Source organism: Eurytemora carolleeae, unplaced genomic scaffold, assembly GCF_000591075.1.
Source record: "Eurytemora carolleeae unplaced genomic scaffold, Eaff_2.0 scaffold1940, whole genome shotgun sequence".
Taxonomy (NCBI): domain Eukaryota; kingdom Metazoa; phylum Arthropoda; class Copepoda; order Calanoida; family Temoridae; genus Eurytemora; species Eurytemora carolleeae.
The window spans coordinates 9,596-22,731 of NW_019397829.1; the positions used below are offsets into that span (position 1 = coordinate 9,596).

At 36.7% G+C, this 13,136-nt stretch overlaps 1 long non-coding RNA gene across 1 annotated transcript; it reads left to right on the top strand.

The window, feature by feature from the left end:
• The first annotated feature begins 2,364 nt into the window (after positions 1-2,364).
• LOC111716034 (uncharacterized) lies at positions 2,365-5,719 on the top strand. Its single transcript, XR_002768397.1, has 3 exons — positions 2,365-2,571; positions 4,383-4,471; positions 5,459-5,719. It is a non-coding gene; the product is annotated as an uncharacterized LOC111716034 (long non-coding RNA).
• The last annotated feature ends 7,417 nt before the right edge of the window (positions 5,720-13,136 follow it).

Here is a 13,136-nt window from a genome sequence, read left to right on the forward strand (position 1 = left end):
GTAAAGATAATTTACAGACGCAACTTGATTTATGGTTAAAAAATGAAGTAATTGAGCCCAGCTGGTCCCCCTGGTCTTTACCCTTGGTCCCCATGATCAAGAAGACCGGAGAGACGAGGTAGGTTTTAGATTTTAGGCGGGTCAATGACCTCTCAGTGACCAACAGTTTCCCCACCCCTAATATTTCTGAAATTTTAGGCTCTTTAGGCAAGTTGAGGTACTTTAGTTGCCTCGACGCCTCTAATGCTTATTATTGTATAGAGGTACTCAGCAAGAAAACCTACTCCGCTTTCCTCTTCTCCTCCTCAAGAGGAGGACTCCTTTTATCCACCGAAAATGGAGAATCCTCCTCATTTCCTCCTCTTGTAGAGTCAACCAAAAACGGAATTCCGGAGGAATTCCTTTTGAGGAGAGCTCTGCTATTACTCCTCAAGTGGAGTACTCCTTTCTTCCACCAACAATGGATGGTTCTCCTCATTTCCTCCTCTTGTAGAGTCAACCAAAAACGGAATTCCGGAGGAATTCCTTTTGAGGAGAGCTCTGCTATTACTCCTCAAGTGGAGTACTCCTTTCTTCCACCAACAATGGATGGTTCTCCTCATTTCCTCCTCTTGTAGAGAATTCTCCTCGTTCCCTCCGTTTTAGGAGAATTCTCCAAAAGAGGAGCTCCGTCGGAACTCCTTTTCAAGGAGAGATAATCACGTGACATGGTTGTGGGGCAGGTCGAGCGGGTTTCGACTGCCAGTCTCAGAAAGTCCAGTGTCTAGACAACATGTACTAGTTACATACAAGCTATAGATACAAGCATACTTTTTAAACCTTTAACAAACATTCAATCTGTTATAGGAATGTTTAAAGATTTAAATATAACGGCCTGACAATGCGTATATTGAATTCCATATTTTAAATCGTTTAAACGGGATAGATAGATCAACTTTGTTGTATATTAAGATCAGCTGAACATACACGCAAATTTCTGTGCTTAAAAGTACACCAAAATCAAGTTACCCTTCATAGATAAACATTTAAATGTTATAGCTTAATACGTTTTTAAAGTGCAACGGATGGAGCTAATGAAGATTTTGGAGTGAAAAATATTTCAAAAAGAGATAAATTTTAAGTTTTAACCCAGTATGCTTTCACGCATGCGCAAGCATCAGGAATGGCAGTGAATAAGACTCAGCCAATGGAGTAGCCGTATGACATCACATGATGAAACGACCCAATGACTCGATTCCTGCGGTCCTACCCTCATGGTGCAGGCAGCATATTGCGGCCATTTTCCCTCTAATACGCAGATAATCGGATTACTGTTGATAGCAATACATACTGGAGACCTGAACTTTGCTAGCTGACAGTGATAGATGTCTCAAGGTAAACATTTGGTTTTAATAGTTGGATGGCGTGAATCCTTGCTTCTTATCTAATCTTTACCTAATTGTTCATATTTTCTTAAAAAGCAGTTTATTTCTTGTATATTGCCTACCACTGACTTATTATATAAACGAAAATATGCTTTATTTAAACCTTCATATTATATTCTCCTATAATTACCTTTAAATTATCATGGTGAATGTTTTTTTGTGGGTTAGGTAAACATAAACTCTGAGCGTGAATATAAAGGTGTAAATGCCTTAAATTAGTTGCTAAAGTAAAGAATATCTTTAGCGTGAATAGCCTAAGTGCAGTTCGGTAATTTCCTAGTAGACAATTTTTGGACGCCCCCCCCCCCAACCTATTGTTTGCCTCGCGTTTGATTTACATTATGTTTATTGTAATTAAACGACATATATAATGGTTATTCTGAACTTTTAACTCAATTTTTCTTATCCCTATCTTAGAATCCTGATAATAAACCTTTGCTATTTCAAACCTAGACCTATTATCTCGCAGAATTAATATTTTTAACTATCTGAGGTCTACGAATTCGGGTTGCAAAAAGAAAAGTTTTAGAAAATAACAGCGCAAACTCAACTCCTTGGTTAACATGACTATAGATTTAATTTTATGTTCTTTATTTTTTAATTTTTAATTCGGGATATTTTTGTCATTGCCTTAAGTTATAGTTCATAATTTGTCAAATATGTTATAACTATCTGTTATTTTATCTTTTGCTAATAGTAGTATTCGTAGAGAGCACGCTGCCACGGGTTCCTTATGCCTGCGACCGCCAAGTCAGAGGCCATTCCTTCCATAAACTACATTGGTCGACAACTTGACGTCTTCTATATTGGTCGTGAAATGTACGGAGAAATATCTATTTATCAGATAAGAATTTAGCATGAGACATCTAGCGGCCAACATATCGTCCCCCAAAGTACGTGAAATACAAGACCACTTTCTATGGAGAAAACGGGCTCAGGAGTTTATACAGTTCAAACCCACTATTCATAATGACTGTGAATTACAAGACAGCAAGACAAGTCTAATTGAACTTAGAATGGGCAGCTATAAACCTATAGCTCCACTAACAAACCTCTGATTGCTCCTGGAGAAGAAAGAAGTACAGTTGGAGAAAGCAGAGCAAAAAGCTGAAAGCTCAGAAACAGCTGCCGTGCTCACTGGATAGTAGTAGGTAAATCTTTAATTTAGCTCTTTAACCTTTAACGTTATTTCATGCAACCCTCAATTGATAGTGTCATGTCCGATTGGTACAATGGTAACCTTAAAGCTTTTTCTGATTAAGTGTGATTTATATTTATGTTTTTGTAAACTAAGTATTTTCATTTGTGGATTTTCTTACTCCATAAGCAATAGATAATTAAACTTTGTGAAGCTAAATAAATCTTCCACATTATTGATCAGATGAAGGTTTCAAGGGTACCTTTGTGATTCGGCCATACACTTTTTTAATGGAGGGTCACTTGAAATTACGCTTATCCTTCGAATGTTTCAACAGATCTGCAGCATCCTTAATTTTTATTTAATCAGATTTGGTTTTAATGTTCTTTTATCTAGAAAAAAATTGAAATTATTTACTTAAAATGCTTTTAATCATCTTTAAAAATGTTTTTTTAATATTCTATTTAAATTGTGAATATGTTCTCTTTGTGTACATTTTAAAACAAAAACAAAAAAGTTCGCGGATTTCATGAAATAAAATCGTAGCTATTTTGAAAATTTATTGAAAATCAAATTTTGTTCGCAGATTTCATTAAAAAAAGTGCGCGGGTTTTCAAAATCTATTTATAAATTTGGCTTGTCTGTTTGTTTGTATTGCAATAAACGTCAAAACGGCTGAACCAATCAGGCCCAAATTTTTTGTGGGATCTCGAATGGCCCCAGGGAAGGATTATAAATGATTAAAATTTAAAATATTGCGTTAAAAGTTTTTTTTTTTGTAACAAAATTTGAAAGTCCGTTGAATTTTTTTTATGAAATCCGCGAACAAGTTTCGATTTCCATAAAATTTTCAAAATCCACTTGTTGAGTATGAATTAGATATCCCTACTAGCTTTGGATCCTGGCGTTGCCCAGATTTATATTATCCATAGTGATAAATACTCCTCCTTTGGTAATAAACTATGATTAAAGATGGAGTACCCATGGAATTTTAAAGATTTTTACAAAATGTAGCCTTTCTCACCCATGGGTTTCCTCAATTTTTTTAGCTAATTTGGTCCAGCCATGCATACATGAATACAAAGGATATTGTCGTGTTTGTATCTTGATGCATGTTTAATTCATGTCTCTTCTTCACAAATCTGCACAATTCGAAAATAATCAATTTTCAGATAGAAAAACTAAAATATCTTTGTCTTTCAAGCTCAAACTGTTTAAATCCTGTTCTTAGTTTTTGGCAGTGCTTAGGATCCAACTAATTTTGATGCGGATCCGGATCCTGGATCCGCACTGGAAAAAATGGATCCGGATCCGGAACCGAATCCAGATCCAGATCCAGGTTATTTCTTACAAATTTACTGAAATTTTTTATTAAAGCAAAAATTTTAAATTTTTTATCTCATTTTTTTTCGCTTATTTTTATGCTAAAACTTGTTTAACCATTCAGAAATTAGGAAATTTTTATATTCTCTCTTTTTTCAATAGTTCAGATTTGGGTTGAGATTTAAATTTTTTTTGCAGTTTTTAGTTGATATTTTGCCCCTTGGATCCAGATCCGTGGATCCGCATATTTTTCCGGATCCGGATCCAGGAAGCCAAAATCTTGTGGATCCAACGGATCCTAAGCACTGGTTTTTGGAATATGTTCTTTTAAGTTTAAAAAACGACGTTAACTTCCACATTTTTGATAAATGTTTTGAGGGTACCTTAGTTAATCATACATACTCCTCTCTGACAATGACATCTAGGCATCAATAGCTTAAAAAAAGTATTCTCCTGGAAATTTTCTTCTGAAATCAAACGTTCCATTTATTTTCCAGAGCGGAGTGAGCAGCAGTAACTGATACAGAGAAAACTAACAAGAGCACTGAATATTTATTGAGTGTCTGGTGAAGAAAGAGGACAAAAGGTTAGTTCATGTTTGCCTAAACAGTACAATATTTTTGAGTAGATATTCCGCTTTATACAGTGGTAGGCGATATACCAATAAAATGAAGACTACTTTCGATTTCTGTTTTGATTTATATCAAGCTTCTAAACAGCATGGATATACACTTAACATGAAAAGGAAGATAAACTTTGAAAAGCTTCTTTTTAATTACTTGTAAACTTGTTAACAATTAAAACTTGATAAAAAAGTTGTCTTCATTATATTGATAAAATTGCTTACCACTGTAGTAGAAAGATTGAGATCATGGCTGTCTTTTTAGTAATATATTAGGCAAGTACAGTTTTAAACTACAATGGGTGAGTATATGTTAGTATTACCAGTAAACATATTGCTATTATAGTACAGTAGGTGAGTATATGTTCATCTTTGCAGTACAAAGGTTGAGTACAAGTTCGTCTAAATATAGTAAAACAGGCAAGTTCATGTTGTCTAAACTCTAAATAGTACAACAGATAAGACATGTTTGTCTAAATAGTAGAACAGGTAAGAACATTTTTGTCTGAACTTTAAATGTAAGTACAACAGATAAGTATATGTTTGATGTGTATCTTAATACAGTGGTAGGCGATAATATCAATATAATGAAGACGACTTTCAAATTGAATTTTGATTTATATCATGCTTTTGAACAGCATGGACACAGAAAAATATGGAAACAAAGAGAAGTTGCACTTCAGAAAGCTTTTCTTTAATTACTTGTAAACTTGTAATTCGAAAAAAACTTGTTAACAATTAAAACTCAAATAAAAAAGTCGTCTTCATTATATTGATATTTCTGCTTACCACTGTAATACAACAGTAAAGTCCATGTTTGTCTTAATGTAAAATGTTAGTAAATATCCCTTCTAATAGTACAGTAGGCTTTATAATGCTTTACTTTCTTATCCATTCCCTCTTTCCATGTTTTACTTCTTTTCAACCTTATTCATTGATATTTTTTTTCAGTTGGAACCGGCCGGGATACAGAATTCAAAGAATAACTTAGGATTTGAACTACTTTGTTTATGAGACTGCAGTTATTGCAGTTAGAACTGGGAACTCAATACAGTGAGCTGAGCATACATACACTACATACGAATAAGAATTACCAACAATTTCAAATTCTTCCAGATCTGAAAAGACTCTTCAGAAGCAAGATTCTGTAAAAATAAGAAATCAAGTGAAAAAAAATAATTAAGTTTTTTGTGTTAAATATTTATATTTTTTCTAATCATTTAAAGTTATTTTAATATAAATCCAGTAGAGTTGATCATCCTTTATTTTCAATTTTTTTCTTCAAGATTCTGAATTGCAATGATGTAATATTTCATTCAGTGCACCGTAATATATACAGGGTTACCCACCAAGAATGAGACTTCAGAGATGACTATACATATTTTATATGCCATTTTAGTTCATTTTATGTTTTGCCGTCAATAACTTTAATTTTTCTTTAGCAAAAAAAGTTGATGAACTATTTTGAGCCAGTAAACCAAAGTTAACATTGAAAGTAAAACATTTTTAGAGTTTTAGTAACCTTTGCAGTCTCATTTTTTGTGGGTAACCCTGTATATGCTCTGAAAGAGGTGTAGTAACGGAGTTCTAAAAGTGGATTAGTAACAGAGCTCCAAAAAAGGAGTAGTAACAGAGCTCTAAGAGAGGAGGAGCAACGGAGCTCCAAGAGAGGAGTAGTAACGGAGCTCCAAGAGAGGAGGAGCAACGGAGCTCCAAGAGAGGAGGAGCAACGGAGCTCTAAGAGAGGAGGAGCAACGGAGCTCTAAAAACGGAGTAGAAAAGGTGCACCGTAAATCACTCCGTTCGGTGCACCTCAATCGCATCAGTATAGGATACTGCCGAACCTCCGTTCTTTGAGAATCGGAGTTCCGTTTTGGAACTCCGCGACATGATTAACGGTGCACCTTTTCTCCTCCGTTCTTTGTATTTTTTCTTGCTGGGTAGAGGAGAGTTCTCGGCCAACCACAGCGTTTGCAACTGCTTTTGGCCTATACCAGTTTGCAAGAATGCCGTTTGGTTTAAAGAACGCAGGAGCTTCGTATTGTAGGTTTGTGCAGAGACTGGTGGATAGTTTAGGTGTTCCCGGGATAGTCGCCTACCTGGACGATGTACTAATCCATAGTGCTGATCTGGATACTCATGTTCACTTAATAGGTTTAGTGTTCAGTGCCCACAAAGAAGCAGGGATTAGACTAAATGCTAGTAAAACACATTTATTTCAGGAAGAAGTTGAATATCTTGGTCATCTGGTCAGCACTGAGGGTGTTAAATCAACCCTGCAAGACAAGGGACATTAAATTAACGTCAAATTGACATCTTTTTAGAGTGCAGTTACGTCATTTTGACGTCACAAAAAGACATCAAATTGACGTAAAAACGTACCCACTTTTATGTCTATATGACGTTATTTTAAGACGTTAGATTGATGTCAAATGTGCTAAAAGGGACATTAAATTAACGTCAAATTGACATCTTTTTAGAGTGCAGTTACGTCATTTTGACGTCACAAAAAGACATCAAATTGACATAAAAACGTACCCACTTTAACGTCTATATGACGTCATTTTGAGACGTTAGATTGATGTCAAATGTGCTAAAATTATGTCAATTTAATGTTTGTTATATGTCATTTTGTATGTTCTGTGACATCATAATGACATTATTTGAGGTTACAATACCAAAAATTAGATCCATATTTACGATACCTAACATCTCAATGATGTCAGTTAACATCTCAATGGCGTTCAAATAATGTCACTTAACATTTAAATGGCATCAAAATTATATCTATGAACATTTAAATGACGTTTCATTAACGTATAAAGAAAGACAACAGACATCAAATTAACATAAAATTAAATTAATTATGTTCTTACCTATTGTTTTGTAGATCACTATAGTACTTACCTATTAATCTGTAGGAAACACTGTGTACTAAACTTGTGATGTAAAAAATACTTTGTACTTGCCTAATTGTTCTATAGAGAACACTATGTTGAGAACACCAAATTCAGTGATGGTTAATTATTTCTGTTAAATTATGGCTTCCAGCTTTCGTTTATCGTTGATTATACTTGTTCAATTATCCCATGTGACATTTGTTTGAAATTTAACAAACATAATGACGCATAAAATAAAAAACTTCGTTTTTTTGTTCTTCTGCAGCAGCTGATGTGAGGTAGACTGTAACTAGGATAAAAATATACCAACAAATAAATAGTAAGTATAAAAAATCACGGTACTTCTATTAAACATATTTAAAATCAAATTCAGTGATGGTTAATTATTTCTGTTAAATTGTGGCTTCCATCTTTCGTTGATTGTTGATTATACTTGTTCAATTATCCCATGTGACATTTGTTCGAAATTTAACAAACATAATGATGCATAAAATAAAAAAACTTCGTTTTTTTGTTCTTCTGCTGCAGCTGATGTAAGGGAGACTGTAACTGATGTGTTTGTCGGTATGTGACTCGCAAGTAACTGAATGAAACTGGCCTGGTGAGTGGTGAACAGTGACCGCCCTGACGCAGTACCTATAAGGCTACCGGGTGTCCCACGAAACATGACAGTTGGTAAATAGTTTAGAATGTCTTTTTCCATAATTTGTAAAAAGATAATGAAGCAAAAGATTTTTTAAACTAAAAATAATGATTTATTAAATGTCATGTTTCGTGGGACACCCTGTAGCAGCTAAACCTGATCAAGCACGCTACAGGTCGGGCCGGGCCGGATTATTATACAACCTGCAACCAGCTGAGGCACGGCACTCTACTTCATACAGCATGCAGAGGGGATGTGTGGGGGGGGGTAGAATATATCAGTATCTATAATCTTTCTAGGGGAGGGAGGGGGGGAGGGGGCTGATTCATGAATATCTTATAATGCTGCTTAATAATTAACTATTCACATGAAATATGGTACGCACAAAACATTAATTCTTTTAACTTTTTATACTTAAATTGTTCTGTTTTTTTTTCTGAAAAATGTAAGTATTCAGAGAGGAACATAAAAATAGAAGATTATATAAATGTTCTGTGTAAATGATTGAAAAATATATTTTTTTAATTTGATGTTAAATTAACGTCATTTAACATTGCAAAAATACAATTTTTGACAGAGAATAAATTACATCAAAATAACGTCATAAGACGTCATCAAAAATTTAGTGTTTTAAAATTTAAATTTTGCTATTTTTTCCATTTCAAATAGTTCACTATAGCTATAGAGGCATGATATACCAAGGAAAAAAGTTGTAGTGATGATATTTGATCTTGAACCAAAAAAAAAAAAACGTTGAAAAATGTAAAAAAATATAAAAAAAATGTCTTGAAAAAATGTTATGTCAAATGACGTCAAAGTGATGTAATTTAATGTAAGTGATTCAGCCAGTGACGTCTCTGGCTTGCTGGGAATACCATCTTATGTTCTGAAAATTACAGAATGGCCACTGCCCCAGACTGGAGTTATCCGCGTTTTTAGGTTTTACTAATTATTATCGTGATTTTTTACCAGGTTTCGCGAATGTTACGGCTGAACTGAATAGTATTAAAAATAATAAGTTGATTGTATGGACACCAGAGATGATAAATAATTTTAACACTTTAAAACAGATGTTTGCAGCAGCCCTATTGCAGAGCCACACCAGACTTCTCTCCAACCGCAAAACCTTTTATTTTAACAATAGATTTCTCTAAAACTGCAATTGGTGCAGTTTTATCTCAGGAGCAGAATAATATTGAAAGATTTCTAGGTGTTAAAGGGAGAAAATGCAAAAATTATGAGAGTAATTATCATAGTTCTAAAGGGGAACTCCTGGCCCTTTTATATGGCATTCAAAAATTTGAACCACTGTTAAGGTTGAATCAGTTTATTGTCGTTACGGAATCCACCACTGTGCTTCATTGGTCAACCATGAAGGACTCCGGCGGAACTATCAGGCCATGGCTAGATTTTATACAACAGTTTAACTTTAAGGTTATGCATCGTGCAGGTAAAACAAATATTAATGCCGATTTAATCTCAAGAGCAACACATATGGATGACCCCCTCCCCTCTGAAACGGACTCAATTACACAAGGTAACCAAGACATGTTCCCCCTACCCTGGAAAAATTTAAAAATTGGTGCAAACCCGAATTTGATGGAAATGAACCAGGTAAACATGTCAAAAGTAAACGATTGCTCAAGTTCGGAATATTTACCCCCCTCATGTCAAGGTAAGATATATACAATTGTCCAACCACCCTGGCACTTGTTAGGATCCCGCGCAGATGAAGGAAGTGGACCCCCTTTAATAGGGACCTTCAAAGGTAAAATTCTCATGGATCAAGTAGACCTTGAGAAAGCACAAACTAAAGACAATGCACTTCAAATGGTAAGAGCATGGTTTAACTTAAATACAGGTAAAGTTGAAGAGAACAAAATTAACACCTCAATTTTCGACGAGGTACATGATGATGTACTGCAACTGTACAAGGTAAGAAAGCAACTCAGGCTGACCGATAAAAACACAACAAACTCTACCAGGTTAATATACCTCCTCGAAAATGAGTTTGACTCAAATCCTCTGATGAGGGTTGGATCATCCCACACTCGCACAGGTATCAAGCTCTGCTAGCTGTACATGTCTGTGACACTGGGGTGTACAACGGACTACACAACAGGTTAAAGAACATTTTTTCTAGCCAGGGTGGAGAGCTGATGTAGCTCTCTTTGTAACAAATGCCCTGGATGTCTACACAGAGAAGAGGTAAACCTAAAACAGGTAAATCCATTCGACGGAAGAACACTCAACGTAAATGAAGTAGTTTGCGTTGATAGGTCCAATAACTATATCCAGTAATAAAAATAAATATATATTGTCTATACTTGACCAATTTTCTAAATTTGTTGCAGCTGTGCCTCTACCAGACAAGACAGCTCAGTCAGTTGTCAACGCAATCATGACCAACTGGATTAGCCTGTATGGAGCACCTGCAACAATTAGGACATGGATCAAGGGAAAGAATTTGATAACACCTTATTTAAAAACCTCCTTAAAGCTTTTGATGTTAATGTTAAAATCAGTTTTAGCCACAATCATCAGTCTAACCCTGTTTTCATAGAACTTTGTGGGCACTTTTGAAAGCAAAAAAAGCAAATGGAGAAAATGACTGGGAAAAATCCCTCCCAACTTTGATTTTAGCTTACAATTCAACCCAACATTATTCCACTAATTCCTCCCCTGCCAGAATTTTTCTTGGAAGAGAATTAAATATTCCTTACTTGTCTTTGCTGCCGAAATTTGTTCAAAATAATAACCCCTCCCCCCACTCAGTTGAAGAACAATTAGATTACATCCTTGATCTCATGAGAGCATCAGACAATGTGAGAATACAGAGACAGTTCCGGTCTTATGAGAAACCACAGGATGAGATATGTGTAGGAGACCGTGTATACTGTGCCGCCCTCCCCCCCCAAGGAAATTCAAGAAAACTGCAACTGAGCTGGAGCGGCCCGGTAATGGTTAAGAGAATATTAAATAATGCGATGCTGGAACTTGAAGAATATGAAGTGAAGAATCCAAGGACCTTCATAGCACACAGATTAAAAGTTCGTGTAGCAAAGAAAATGGGACAAAAAGATGTTGACCCCCTCTTCAAACTACCCAGATTACCAGCTGAAGCAATTAAAGATTTGGCAGAGGAGTTGTCCCAGTTCGAGCTTCCAGCAAAACAACTCGATGCTGAACTTATTGATGAATTTCATTCTCAAAATTCTGAAATTCATCAACGGGGGAGGAGTCACCGCAGCAGCATCTCGTCAGAACCCCCTGTAATTCCTCAGAATTTTTCAGGCTCAAGCATTGCAGCAAGTTCAGAGAGCAGTGAAATTGTCCAGTTCTAGTCGTTTGCCCAGTCTCCGGGCTAGATCAGGTCCAACAGCAGCAACCCTGAGAAGTTATTCGGCGAACACTTCCAAGTAGAAGATGAAATGCTAGATGAGATGCTACAAGACTCACCAGCAGAAGATGATGGGATAACAGGGTCGGCAGCCAACCTAGCCCCAGAGCCAGAACCTAAGAAAACTCCAGAGCCAAGGGAAAGGGATGTTGAACCTACAGAAATAAACACCCCTGCCAGAGAACAAGAAGAACAAGATACTAGAGAGGGTAGGGAAATACCAGGAGAAATAAATACCCCTTCACCCCAAACTGCTCAGGCAGCGAAGTCCAATGATAATGATGAAGAGTTGAGGCTGTTAGATGGCAGCACCATTACAGAAGCAACCAGGAGAAGATCCAGCAGAAGATCAATCCCTACGGATAGATACAGCGTGGAGTTCAAGCTACCGGAGAATCCCAGACCTAAGAGAGGAGCAAAATCATCAATAGCACCATCCCTTAAATCACTGAAAGCAGCACTCAAGGAGAGTTGGGCACAGAGGCCAGACTCTATAGCACCATTGAGGAGAAGAAGCAGATCAAGAGAGAGTTCTGGTTCCATCGGGACAAGAGCTGCGTCCCGGAAAGGATGCAGACAGGGAGTATGAAAAATAGTGGTAGCATAAGAAGTAGTGTAAGGGCTAAGTATAGAGTAGCAAATTAGAGTAGTTATGTACAAGAAGCAGAGGAGAGTAGTTGGAGTGACACAGAGGATGAAGCAGATAGAAGTAGCAATAAAGTTAAGGAAGGAATTAATACAATTTCAGGTCAAAAATCTAGAATTGCAAAAGTGAAAAATTCTGTAACACTTCACCCTGGGCAAGGGGCATGGGTTTATCTAGTTGAAGAACCTGGACAAGTCAGTGGGGAGGATTTCATTTTTCCAATCTTGTTTAACACTGTTGTTGAAAAAAAATCTTTTTGCTTCCAAATTTTCCCCCAGGGCAGGAGTTTTACGTTCACCTGCAATCTACATGAATAACCATAATAATGATATCTTTGTTCAGTTGAAGAAGGGAGAGAGCGTAGGGAAGCTGGTCAGCCTGATGGTGAGGTACGAGAGCAAGCAGCCCGCCATCAAGGGGAAAGGAGCAAGGGAGCGAGCCAGCTACTGTTTGTAGGCATGCTGGTGGTACTGGGAGCCCAGGGGATGGCCGAGGACGAGTACAAGGTGGAGGCCTACGACTGCTCCCAGCCGATGAACATCAAGATATTTGACTGGGTGGCCCACTGCAAGTTCAACCCAGGAGTAGAAGGAGTACCTGAGAAAGTTTCAATCCTCCAACACGTGAATTCTCAAACAGTGGGAGGTTATAAGTGCCAAGTAACCTCTCACCGTAACATGTACTATCATGGCATGTGGTCATACCATAAGCCCATACTTAGTGCAGAACAGGAGCAAACATTAGTGATCACAGCCTAATTGTGCGCTGAAATGGCGCATTCCCGCCAATTTCCCCGCAAACCACTGACCTAAACCGACCTTAAATCTAGGTTGTTTTAGGTCTGAATTAGGTCGAGCTAGGTCGGATGACCTTAACCGACCTTAAACGACCTTAGGCGACGTTGATTAAGGTCATTTTAGGTCGAGCTAGGTCGGATGACCTTAACCGACCTTAAACGACCTTAATCTATAAGGTCATTTTTGGTCAGGTTAAGTCATTTTAGGTCGCATCATTTTGCAAGGTCATTCTTAAGTAAATTT